The sequence below is a fragment of the Prunus dulcis genome, chromosome 1, assembly GCF_902201215.1.
Source record: "Prunus dulcis chromosome 1, ALMONDv2, whole genome shotgun sequence".
NCBI lineage: Eukaryota > Viridiplantae > Streptophyta > Magnoliopsida > Rosales > Rosaceae > Prunus > Prunus dulcis.
In genome coordinates this window covers 40,643,997-40,657,433 of record NC_047650.1, presented here as the reverse complement: position 1 = coordinate 40,657,433, position 13,437 = coordinate 40,643,997, and the positions used below count along the sequence as shown (strand labels likewise).

The 13,437-nt window shown below is 34.8% G+C and overlaps 1 long non-coding RNA gene across 1 annotated transcript; it reads right to left on the bottom strand.

Moving 5' to 3' along the window:
• Nucleotides 1-189: 189 nt before the first annotated feature.
• Nucleotides 190-1,037, bottom strand: LOC117615321. The gene is made up of 2 exons (XR_004583997.1): nucleotides 700-1,037; nucleotides 190-428 (listed from the first exon to the last, which is right to left on the bottom strand). It is a non-coding gene; the product is annotated as an uncharacterized LOC117615321 (long non-coding RNA).
• Nucleotides 1,038-13,437: the final 12,400 nt, after the last annotated feature.

Here is a 13,437-nt window from a genome sequence, read left to right as displayed (position 1 = left end):
AGAGGCAAAATGGAACAGTTTCATTCTCAAGAGGCAGTCTTCCATCATGAAAGCCCTTATTCACTTCAACAAGCAACAGACATTCAATAATTTTTCATATGATTGTTGAGCAAATAAAATGTAAAATAAAGAGAGACTAATATGGAAAAAAGAAACTAGCACAACAGGGCAAGTCACATATAGAAGAAGTTAGGAACTATACCGCTATTTTTTTTAATATAAAATCAACTCAGTGTATGGAAAATTTGGGGAAATATAACAATACAACTTCATCATCACATCATTATGACCAACAACCATGAAAGTCATAGTCATCAACATGCTTCCCCCACTGTCTTCTTCTTGACATTTGAGTGTGTGGTGACAAATACCCATGATCGATGACGAACCGTATGCTCCTCCGCCTCTAGAATTTCAAGAACCTTTCACTTTCCATAGAAAAAAAAAATCCCATAAAGAAAAAAATAACCCACAAAAATAAATAAGAGGGTATGAAATTTTTTGCCTTTAGCTTTTTTTTAGAGAAAAGAAATATTATATATATGAAATTTGCCTGGCTCCATCCTGTTTGCCCTTTTCCAACCAATAAAGGTTGGATTTTTCTCCTTTTTACAGAAAGAAAGAGCTACATTGTAGTGCTTTCAGTCTGTGAATGCACGAAAACGTCCCTCGAAACACAAAAGCATGATGAGAAGGTACCTCAAGGGCAACTGGGTCACTGCACAGAGTGGGAGACAAAGGGAAGGACCTGTCTTCCACCGCCATTGCAGAACAGGAAAATGGGTAAAAGCCAAGCACAGACACCTCTCTCTCCCCCTCTCTCAGTCTTTTATAAAAGCTATTCTGGGTTGTTGGTCTTGCTTTTGTTATGGGGTTTTGAGAGGGAGAGAGAGAAAGAGAGAGAGGTGGAGAGGGAAAGAGAAGGGTGGGTTCTTGTTGGTCTATAATGGCAAATTTTATTGGTTGGGGGAAGGTAGTTTTTATGTTTTGGCAGGCATTACGCTTTTTGGATTTGGGGAGGCCGGTGAAGTGCCATTTTCAACTTTCTCTTCGTTTCTTTTCTCCTCACAAACAAACACTCACCCTTTTGTCTTCTTTTCTTCTATCTTTTCCTTTTTATTTTTTTAATGTGATAAAGATAATTTTTACACGAATTGATAAATTTAACCGACGGAAAGATTGGTTATTAATTAACGCAAATTCATTTTCAATGAGGATATTGCTTGCCCTTTTTTCTTGGAAGAAGATACTCATCCTTCTAGTAAATCACGATTTAACATATGGACAAAAATAATTCATAAAAAATACAATAACCAAAAATAAAAAAAATATTTATGCACGTTATACTGTCGTTGACAGGAATGTAAGAATTCATACTTATAAGGGAATGAGAAGAGTATTTTCCCTCTTGTTGCCTAAGTGCAAAGTGCATATCATTTTTTTTGGAGTGTCAATAACGACTCTCTAAATTAATCACGAATCTAGAGAAAGTACACTTAGTGATACGCATAATAAATAGTGTACGATAATACGGCAAAAATCAAGCTCAAAAAAAATTGGCAATTAATAACATAAATCGAAAGATAATAGGAAACTTATATGAATAAAAAATAGTGTATGATATTATGACAAAAATTCAAACAAAAATTCAGCCATGAGATAGGTAGGCTAGTAGGTAACGTGAATCCAAAGATGATAAACATGCTAATACAATAGTGATTAGTGTACAATGATACAAGAAAAACTCGATCGAAAGAAAGATTGACTTTTTTTTTTTTTTTAGAAATTCTATGATTGCATTCATAATTTAGCTAAAAAAGTCACTAGCCACAAAGGGCCAATACAAACTAGCCACAAAAGGGCCATTACAATAACGGAGCCGTCTAATATCAAAATTAAGAAAATCAGGTATGTCTCTACCAACAATCAGGCAAGATCGAAGAAACTCTGGCATATGCATCCCAACTAAGATTGCAAATTTAGAATAATAATAAAAAGATAAAGCTTGAAAAAACCAAGCTATAACAATACAAATAAAACTCTCACCAAGGAGAGATGAAAAGCTCTCACAAAGGAGAGGTGAAAAACTCTCACAAAAGGAGAGGTGAAAACTACACAGAGAACCCAAAGAGTCTCTGCAACTTATTCCAAACATAAAGAAATTGCAAAAAAGATGGTGGTGGAGATTTGACGCCGAAATACAGGTGAAGATCCGACGCTGAGCCGCAGCTGCCACTAATGGTTGGATGAAAATCATAACAAAACTAAGACAAATAGGGAAAACTCTTTGTCTTTGAAAATGGAGGAAGAGGTGAAAGGAGGAAGAGAGGAAGAGAATAGAGGAGAGGGGGGAAGAGCAATGGCTTCTTCCCCCCTCAAGGTGGAAAAGACTCTAAAGGTGTTTTTTGGGAGAAAGGGGGCTAGGATTTTTTTGTGGAGAGCATAAATTATTGGGAAAATATTGACTATTAATTAACACGAATTCAAATATGATAAACTTGTTTTATGCAAATAATAAATAGTGTATGATAATACAACAAAAACTCAGTAGTTTAATGATAGATGAACTATTAATCAACGTGAGTCTAAAGATGATAAACTTGTTTTGTATGATAATATGAAAAAAATTCAATCCAAAGAAAGATCGACTATTATTGAACGCGAGTCCAAATATGATAAATTTGTTGATATGAATTGTTGATGCTCAAAAATGGACGACTAAGATTGAACCTAACTTTTGACCAAAAAAAAAAAAGATTGAACCTAACTTAGAGAGGTGAGGTGTGATGGATGATGTGTGAAGGCTTAGGCCTTCAGTAAGTGTGTGAAGCCTTAGGCCTCAAGAAGGCAAGTGATTGCCTAATGACATAAGGAAAATAAGTAAAAATACAGAAGACAGATATACGTGGTTCACCTTTAATAAATGTGTTACATCCATGGAAAAGTATATTCTCATTATAATAATGTATATTTACAAAGGGTATGACCCAAAAATAAGGGGAAGAACATAGAGGACCCTTCTCTAAGTGGAGAGTGGTCTCCTTTTATGAGTGAGAGGGAGTTCTTGCTTCATGTAATATTCTATTGATGCTAAAAATTGGACGATCAAGATTAAGCCCAACTTAGAGATGTGATGTGTGATGGATGGTGTGTGAAGGCTAGGGCCTTCAGCAAGTGTATACCTTGAGGAGGCAAATGATTGCCTTAGACAGATAATGACATAAGCAAAGTAAATAAATATACATAACATAGATATACGTGGTTCACCCTTAATAAATGGGTTACGTCCACAGAGAAGTATATTCTCATTATAATAATGTGTATTTACATTGTACAAAGGGTAGGACCCAAAGATAAAGGAAAGAAGAGACATGGCCATTTTCTAAGTGGAGAGTGGTCTCCTTTTATAGGTGAGGGGAGTCCTCACTTCTTGTAATATTTCAATGTGGGACTCTTTGCCCTGCTTAGAGTTACTTGGTCAAATATGGTATAAACAAGAATCCCTCAAGTTCTTAAGTAAGTAGGTACTTCTTAGTTAAAGACTTATAATCTTCAGTCCACTGACTGAGCAACACTTTAGCCTTCTTCCAAGTCGTATAGTGCACCATCTCCAGTCCTCCAAGTCCCCATGTAAGAAGGATATTGGAGGGCGGAACTTGCACGTGCCTCAGTACTAAGTTTTTAAGCCAGTTCTTCATACATGCCAATCCCAGTATCTGACGTAAACTATCGAAGTGCAAAGTTAAAGTCACCATAACTTGCCGAAGGTCGGGAGTGCCGAATGACATAATAATGAGTCAAATAATAAGGTGTCAAATGCCGAATGGCGGGGTGCCGAATGGTATAATAACACATCGAATGACGGGTTGTCAAACGTTATAATAACGCATCAAATGTCGGGGTGCCAAATGGCATAATAACGCACCTAATGGCAGGATCCCAAATAATATAATAATGCGTCAGGGTTTAGGCCAAAATCAGGTGTGGGCCAAAATCAGCCAAACTCTGGTCAGGTTTGGCCATCTCCAGCCATGGTCATAGGCCAAATATAGCCTTAAAATAATGCAAAACTCATCTCCACCTATGGGCTAAAAAAATTTAAAGGCTACATTTGACCCTTTAGAGCACTTCCACCCATTTGCCATGGCAAAAGGAAAGGGCAAAGCAAGGACTATTACTATTCACTTGAATAGTAGCAGCCCTTGCAAAAGGCTTGTGGCGTTTCCACCTATTGTCATGGCAACCACTATTCACATGAGATATGATGAGAGAAATTTGTATAGAGTTTTGGTGTGGGAAGTGAAGAATATGACTTAGTATTTATTTTAAAAAATTTTGAAAATTTTAGTTTTTTCATAGATTTTTTTCGTTGCTGACGTCAACAAACCCATGCAACAGCTCAGGCGATTCTTGCCTTTGGGCCTGCCCAGGCTTGTGGAGCCCACCAGCTGCCCGGCCTGCATTTGCCAGTTGGAAACTACTTCTTAGGCCTAGGCCCCCCCTTGACCGAGATGGGGGGATTCGCTGGAACTGCTATTAGCCTTCCAACTAGGCCAAATGTAGCCTAGCTTTGGCCTAGGCCAAATTTTTTTGTGGGCCTAGTGCATGTGCTTTCTAATGGGATAAAGTATCACGCAAGGGCAATAGCACGAAACATCTCGTGCAACTGCAGATCCAAGAGCCAATATCAAAAGCGTTCAACAACGTTAGCTAGCCGTTAGGTTTTTATTTTTACTTTTAATAACCTTTTTAAATGTTTTTAAATTCGTTTTGTTTATATATATATATATATAATTGGTTTATAATCGTCGGAGTTCAGAACCATTGATTGAAAAGCTATTTTTTGTTTATTTATTTAAAACCTTTTTAAATGTTTTATATTCATTTTGTTTATATATATATATTAAAAAAATATTGTCTCTAAATCGTAGTTTAGTTAAATTAAACAATACGCAGTTTTGGAATATATGAATGTTGTACCATAGTTTTTCTCAAAATAATAAAATATAAAGGGTCCTAAAATATAGTCATTCATGACTGGAGATGGACGAATTTAACCCTGCATTATTCTTTAAAAAATTAATATTTTGAAGGGCTAAATTTTAGTCCTAGACTATATTTAGCCCTGTTACTGGAGATGGCCTTTGGTTAGGTTTTCTTTCATTATTTTGAATTTCAATAGCATCATTGAACAAGGATGACTACTTCATAACATACACAAGTGAATGTAAAGATTGTGCCTGATGTCCCACATGACACATTGAAAGTTGGTTTTACAAACCGAGCTTGTTGCGAGTAACGAGGCCACTAGAAAATAGAGAAAAAGACTTGGAGGCAAAAGTATCCGCATTCGCTTATACAGTTGGATTATTTTAAGGAAGGTAGAGTGTGCGCCCTTTAAAATATTTGGAATTTGTGGGAAATAACCCAGATTAATTCCATGACACTTTTGAATTGTTGGAAATTCTGGAGAAGTCTTTAAGAAATTTTTGAAGGTTATCTAGTTGAGAAAAAAGGAATTCAAGGATTAACTTGTAAGAAGATATTAGAAAATTTATTTTCTTGAAAGAGAGGATATAGTAGTTTGAGAGAAATTGCATGTGGGATCAGAATTGTATGCACAAGGAGATTTTGTTCATGTTGAAAATGTGTCACCATATAGTTGTTCATGTTGAAAATGTGTGTTCAGCATCACATATTGAGGCTTTGGCTACATGGGAAGGTATGTTGCTGGCGGAGGAAAGGGGTTTGACTAATATTACTTTTGAGACAGCTATTCGAAGTACATCCACAGGCAGATCTTTGATTGATCGATAGCTGATTCTCTCACAAATTTCATCAATTCTTCCTCTAATTTTCTTCCTAATCACTTTTCATTTACTCAATTTGTTCATATGATGAACGATTCAAACTCAATCTCACGCCTCGCCATCATCTTCTCCACTCTCTGCGTCTGCCATGGCTGCTTCAACCTTGCACCAATTCAATGAATCATGGCTTCTATTATGATAACCAAACAGAGACCCCAAGACTCGTCGTCCCCAACCCACCTGTAAGACCAAACCTCGGACTATTTCAACGACCATCAGCAGCAGCAAGATCTCAAGGCAATTACTGGGTTTCAAGCCTTTTTGATGAACTTGAGCTCAGAAGTGAAGGACTCGGCTTTCGTTGCCCAGACTCGTGTCTAGGTGAAGAAGAAGAAATTGGTTTCGCGTTGGACTCGAGTATTCTGTTTTGCACGCTCGCTATTTTGCGATCCCAATTTCGGGCTCTCTATATTAGACACACGAGTCCCCCTTTTTTTTAACTGTTGGACAATATAGTCTCATTTAAGTTAATCCCTTCCTTTGCCAAACATGGGTTTCAAGTGCTATTTAACACAGTCCAGTCCAGTGAAGCATAGTGAGGCATACCAAACATGAGGTTGCTGTTGTAGATCATTAGGGAAGGATTTACCCACATTCATCGTATTGTCAACGAGGTGGCCTATTGTATTGCACATTTTGCTCTTCATATTGGTGCTTCTTTTATTTTGATTTGAAGAACCACCATATTTTATTTCAGATTTTTTATTTGAGAATTGTAACAGGTAGTTTTACGGATGTGATCCTAAGGGGATAAGGGTTGCTTTACCGGAGACCAAGTTCTTTTTCCCGCTTGCAATTGAGACGGTAAACTACTTAGTTAGCCGGCAACTAATAACTCCCATTGATGTAGAGATACTCTCGCTTAATCTCTAGGTCATAACCCGATTTTATACTTGTTCATGATTTATCATTAATAAAATCCTATCAAATTTGTGTCCCCAAAAAAAAAAAAAAACCTATCTCATTCAAAGCCAGCTCAACTTATATACTATCATTATTTTAATCCTTATGTTAATATAAACAATACAAATATTTTGTGATAACATCAACTTTTTCGATGCATAGACTGAAAAATCATTACAATGAAAACCATCAACTGAGAAATTTACAACTAATTGTCAACCTAACTACATGGAGTTTGGGCTGAACACTAAAGAATCAAAACCCTAAACTTGATTAGTATTAGAGCATCCACAATGAACTTCCTAAATTACATCCTTAGACAAATTTTAGAGAGAAATTGGAAAAATACAACTCCAATCATGTTCCTTATCCACCTCCTAAAATAGGAAAATTTCTAGGAGCTCCTAAATACAAGGATAGAGAAAGTACTCTTAGTGGCTTCCTATAATTTAATAATGTTTTATTTTATGAGTATTTTAATTCTTTAATTAATGCTAACTATTTTTTATATTATTTTTTAATAGTGATAGACCAATTAAAAAAGAATTATAACATTTATGACTCTCTAAATTAGATATTGGAGTTATAATTTTATAAAGAGCTCATAAAATATATTTTAACTAAATAAAAATATTTCATATTTTTGTAATAGAAATAAACTTAGGGAGATTCACTATTATACCCAATATAGGGACCCAAATTATAAAAATACCCCATATAAAATGAACTTTAAAAACACACTCAAAACTCATTTACAACATAACAAAAAAACTTTTAACTTCTTATAAATTACAAAACTGACATCAATTTCTTAAAACAAGCCCAACCCCAAAATCTCATAAAAATACCCAAAACACTCAATAGGGCATCAAAGTAATTTAATAATCAATATTAAATTCAATAAGACCAGTTGTCATTTTTTGAGTTTTTTTTAGGTTTGTTTATAGAAATTCAATTGTGCATGTTTTATTTATAATATTAGTGCTAAAAATACGTATATCACTAAATATCTCATAAACTTTTTAGAGTCACCGGAGTCAGTCCTCAGACCCAAAATAAAAAAAAATAAAAAAAGGCAGTCCAAAAAAAACAAAAACAAAAAAATAGTTAAAAAAGGACGTGCTGCGTCGATGTCGCCATCGTGTCCTTCTGACTTTTCAGTGACGTAGAATGTCTGATTCCATGTTCCAAAAGTTGTTTGTAGATTGGCATTTATTACATCCAATGGCTATAAATGCACCTTGTTATAAAATTGCAATAGAAGACCCTATGTCATTCTAGATCTAGGTTTGGTTTTTTATTGGGTTAATCAAATGCAAAGTCCCTAATTTCTATTCGAGTTTCATTTTGATTTTCTTATTCAATTTTTTTATTTCTACATTTTTCAATTGTGTCAAGTGTAGTAATTTAGTCATTCCGTCAAATTTATATCAATATAGTCATTTATTTAAAAGATAAAAGTGTCAATTTATATACAAACTTGTTACATTATCAATGACGAAATCATGAATTTAAGTAAAACGAAGCACCCTTAAAAAATTCGAACTCTTTCTTTTATTACAATTCAAACACATTTCACCGCTCCACCCGAAAATTCTCTCTGGGCTTACTGTGCTACAAATTCAAGGACGGTTGCAGTTAAAAACATTTATGTTATTTAAACTCTATTCTTTTTGTTTCTGGAAATATTAAAAATTATAATGGGAGGAGATGAAGTGTAGGACAGTCAGAGTCAGAGCCAACCACACTGACCCAGCAAACAATGAATGCCATGCCACACAGCCACACAGCCACTCAGCCACTCATATATGGGATGAGTGTTACATGGTGGGCACAACAATTACTATAGAGAGTTTGAATTGCCATCTTCACATCCCTCTATTTGGATTTTGGAGGTTGTTATTTTTTTTCCTATAATTATCACCATGATTATGAATATGATGTGGTAATTTCATCTTTTGGTGGAGTTTGGACAGATGCACTCTATTATGCTTTGTATCTTAATTTGTGAGTGTTCTTATTTGAGTTGAATAAAGAGTTTTTCAATATCCAATGAGAAAACAATTATTTCATTTTTACGTCTTAAGTAGTAGTCAATTAAATTTTTTAAATTGAAGTTTGTTGACCTATGTGTGGCAATTTGAAAAAGATTTATTTGCTACTTAATGACCCGCAAAATTTTCAATTTAGTTAATTTAATGTTATGGTAAAAAGGAAAAACAAAATAAAACAAAAACTAGTGAATAAAATCTATAAGAAAAAAAAAAAAAAAAGAAGCATGTTTTTAGTTCCAATGTAAGTTTTAAAAAAAGAAAGATTAAAATATGGTCCTTTTGGTTTGCATAATAGTTTTTATGAGAATGTAATGCCCATGTTCATTTCTGGATGAGATTGAACTACTCTCGGTGTCGTGTTTAGAAATAGTATCCGAGGAAAATACTTCATTACCATTCCAATTTTTCATTTGTGCATTAATAAGAATTAAAATGTCTTTCAATTTTCTACTATTATAATACCTTTATGAAAATAAGAAATATCAAGATCATGATTGGAGTTCACGATAGCCTTATTGAAAGAATGAAATCCCCCAGAAAGTTGAAAAGAAAAACCTTAAAGTTTATTGACGAAATATTATATGAATAATAACCTTAATCACTTAGCTAAAGTTGGTTTTAGCTTTGTTAATAGTGCATCTCAAATCCATGTTCAAGCCAAAAGTTGCAAAATTATCAGCAAAAATTAACTTTGTTTACGCTTTTTTTTTTTTTTTTTCATTACAATGAAAGGGAATCGAACATTAACCTAACTTAATACTAACTCATTTCTCGACCTAGTCTCGTCACTCAAGCCAGGACAAAAGTTAACATTAACTTGGTTGAACAAATACGAATGCAGCTACTAGCTAGGTGATGTTGATATTTTTGTCCAGTATAAGCATCAATTATTATATTTTGATTCATATGTTTGTGAGCAAAATCCAGTATCTTTTACAATATGAACAAAATGACAATTGGATGAATGTAATGGTCACAAACCGTCCACAATCAATCTTTCCTGTACTCATCTTCTGTGCGTGTGTGTCGGCAAATCCTTTCATTTGGTATTTACAATCGTAGCAGCGTACTTGAATCACAAGCACTCTTCGGTTTATATGTTCATCTTCATCTACCATTTCCACATTTCATAAATTGACTTGATGAAACTAAAACGCTAATCAAACGTTTTTTTATTTATAGCTTTTTTCTTAGAGATGTTTAAAAGAAGACTTTTATGTCAGAATTTCTTTAAGCCTTTGTGGTTATATGAGTGGAGGCCACTTTGTGTGCCTCATGTTATCGGTAGGCTCTTATGTATTTGAATTAATCCTTTTGTGAATCTTTTGTATATTTATGATCTTTGTACCTGAATTATAAATAAATATATATATATGCATATATATATATATATATATTTTTTTAAAGTGATATCTGGCATTGTAGCTTTTAGAACCCGCATGAAATTGAAAATGAAAACCTGTCCAACCCCAAAAAGTCCCCACCATCTTTTCTGATTTTGATGTATTTCCCCTTTCAGCATCTGAAACCGGCAAGACCCGTGGGCCAACCCAAAGCACAAGTCAGAGCTCATAAGCCCCACAGAATTGTTGTCCCAAACATGCCATTTGATCTGTTTTTACTTTTTACATTTCTGATTTCTGTTTGTTTCAAATATAGATATTTAATGTGAAGCTGTCAGATCAAAAGGTGGTAGCTGGGAGCAATTGATTAAATGTTTAATTGTTAATAAATGTTAGTAAGAACGCAGGCCACAGCCGTCCAGTGCCTTGTGTGGCTGGGGTCATCTACAAATAAAAGTAGATCAATTCCGCTTTGCCCTAAAGATTAGTGGTCTTAAGCTCGAGAAAACCTACCCCTTTCGTAACTTCGCCAAAAAGTTTGTTGTGACCTAACGCTGCTGGACTTATGGCGTTGAAATTGAATTCAATAAAAAGGATACATTAAATATTTTAATGAAAGGGGCATCCCATTTTGAGAAACTCCAACGGCTTGACAATTTAAAATAGTGTAATAGAATTAAGACATACAGCCCGACAAAGAGACTCTGCCACCCCATTCTTTTGTAATCCTGTTTGTTTTGTTTTCTTGACATTTCTTGTTAGGTAAAAACAATAATGAATGGGAAAAAGTTCACCATCATTGCATATCAAATATGCAATGCCTGGCTAATCCACATTTAGACCAACAGTTTTTGAAATTATACTAGTGTTTGTTTGTTATTTCTATTTCATAAGAAAAAGTTATAATCAACCGTAGTTAACATTTGTTTTACGGTTTTCTTCAATTCAATTAAGCAATTTTTGTGCATCATCGTAACACCATCATATGATATAATTAATTCATATAACATGCGTTTAACAATTTTCTTTCTATTGGTATACACATGTCACATCTCGGGATTGGTTCCGCCGTAGCACGATATTGTCCGCTTTGGGCCTCCCTCTCTGCCCGCACGGTTTTGTTTCTGGGAGCTCACGAGCAACTTCCTAGTGGGTCACCAATCCTGGGATTGCTCTGGCCCCCAACTCGCTTAACTTCGAAGTTCCTACGACTCCGAAGCCAGTAAGCTCCCAAAAGGCCTCGTGCTAGATGGATGCGGGTGTGCACATATAAGGCACATCACCCCCTCTCCGTTGGTTGATGTGGGATCTTACAACACATCTCGGAAATTGTGTAATTTTTCCATAGAAATGAGATATCTACTATGGAGTAATGAGAAATCCATGAGCCCTCTTGGGCTTGTAACTCATTAACTAGGAATCAAGTGATTGTGACAGTTCACTTGTAAGGACAAAGAAGAAGGGAAAGAAGATGATTTTGTAAAAACGTAAATTCTTAATTTTATGGTGGCATCGTCAGGGGAAAAAATAAGTACAGATGATGACTGTGTATCAAGCATTCGCATAAACATTGTGTTTACTTCAGATTCTTAGGACTCATGGCACAAGATAATAGCAAAAGATCATTGGTTTAGTTTCATAATTTCATGCTCTTGTCGCTGCACACATAGACCTTGTTTTGGCATTGCACAGGTGGTGCCAAATAAAAGTATGTTTCTGACGTCCACGTAGACTTTTTCCGAGGGTACTGGTCTCTGTCGGAAATAAAATGCATCTTGGTGAGATGCTTTTTTTAATTGTTGTACCCAATTTTCTATGAAAAAGAATATCAATACCACATCTTTCTGGTGTCTTTGTGGGTCTTGCTCTTGCTGGAAACCCTGGAGGACACACAGTTGCAAACTTGGGGTGGCCCAAAATATCGTAAATGACATTGGGATGGGTAGCAAGTGGCAACTTTGGGCTTGGACTCATCACCCATGGCTCTCCTCCATGTTGTGCAGACAAGAGATCAATGATAGAAACTCTTTACTCACTCAGTGTGTCTGCTTATGGAGCATCTTACACCAATTAGCTTTTAGTTTAATAATAATATATTTTTTTTAAATGTTGAAAGTGATCTTAAGTTCAAATTCGTCTCGTATTGACGAAAAAAAAAAAAAAAAAAAAGTTAGAGATGTAGCCTTTTTTTTTTCATTGATTTTTTTTTTTCTTTAAGGAAAAGTGGAGTATAAGGCCTTGAATGTTGATTACATAATTACCTTCCAAGTGTTGATAAAAACAAAAAGTAAAAAGTAAAAACCTTCAGTTATATTTAGAGTGGGATACAACTTTAGTGTGCACTTCACAGACATTGCCACTACACAACCCCAGGCCTCAACGTTTTAACCCCCTAAAGTATGAGTGTGTCTCTCTTTTTCTTAGACTTATTGTACATAACATTCATCAGAGTTAAAATAAAATAAAAAATTTGTAGTGCTTGTTGCAAGTGTCAAGTTTTTTAATTCCCTTACTATTTTTTTCTACTCTAGTTTTTATTTTATTTATTTTTCTCTTAAAGATCATGTCCTAAAGGCACTACTCAGATTCAGTATGTAGTGTGAAGTGGAATGCATGTAAAAGTTCTCCTTTGGTATGATTTTAAAGTTTCAACCCAATTAAATTAACCACCATTATTTTGGTGCATCACTGTTCTTGCATCATGCCTCTCACTTATTACATTAGCACTTAATTACTTGCATAATCAGTGCTTCCTTTGTGGAGATAGTAATAATTGTTTCTATTTGTTCGTGAATGTCACTGTTAGCCAACAATAACCACTAATTTATTATTTTGTGATTTCAGGCGGTGGAGTGGCTTCAAATAAGCAATCCTTTGCCCTACAATGAGGTAAAGTTTTCAAATAAAACATTGACAGCTTTGTTTTCTAGCACTATGTATGCAGTTAAAAAGTTAATTATCATTAGCTCCTTTTTGGTATCATGGTAAGAACATAAAAACAGCTTTGGAATTTGGAAAGAAGTCAATGACGATAGTTGATAAGAATGACCATAAGGTGTCTGTGGTAATGACCAAATCAGCTTAGAATTTGTTTCCTGCTTTGCTGATTTGCCCTCTTGTACTTGTGGAGGACATATTTGTCCTTAGAATGAAGCTTCTAAAATATTACAGCTTTGCATTGCCTTGATACTGATACCCCTGTCTTTTCATTCAAGAACCATTCTCTTTAAACTGTTCAAAGCTTCTAGCTTTTTTCCCTCATGGCCT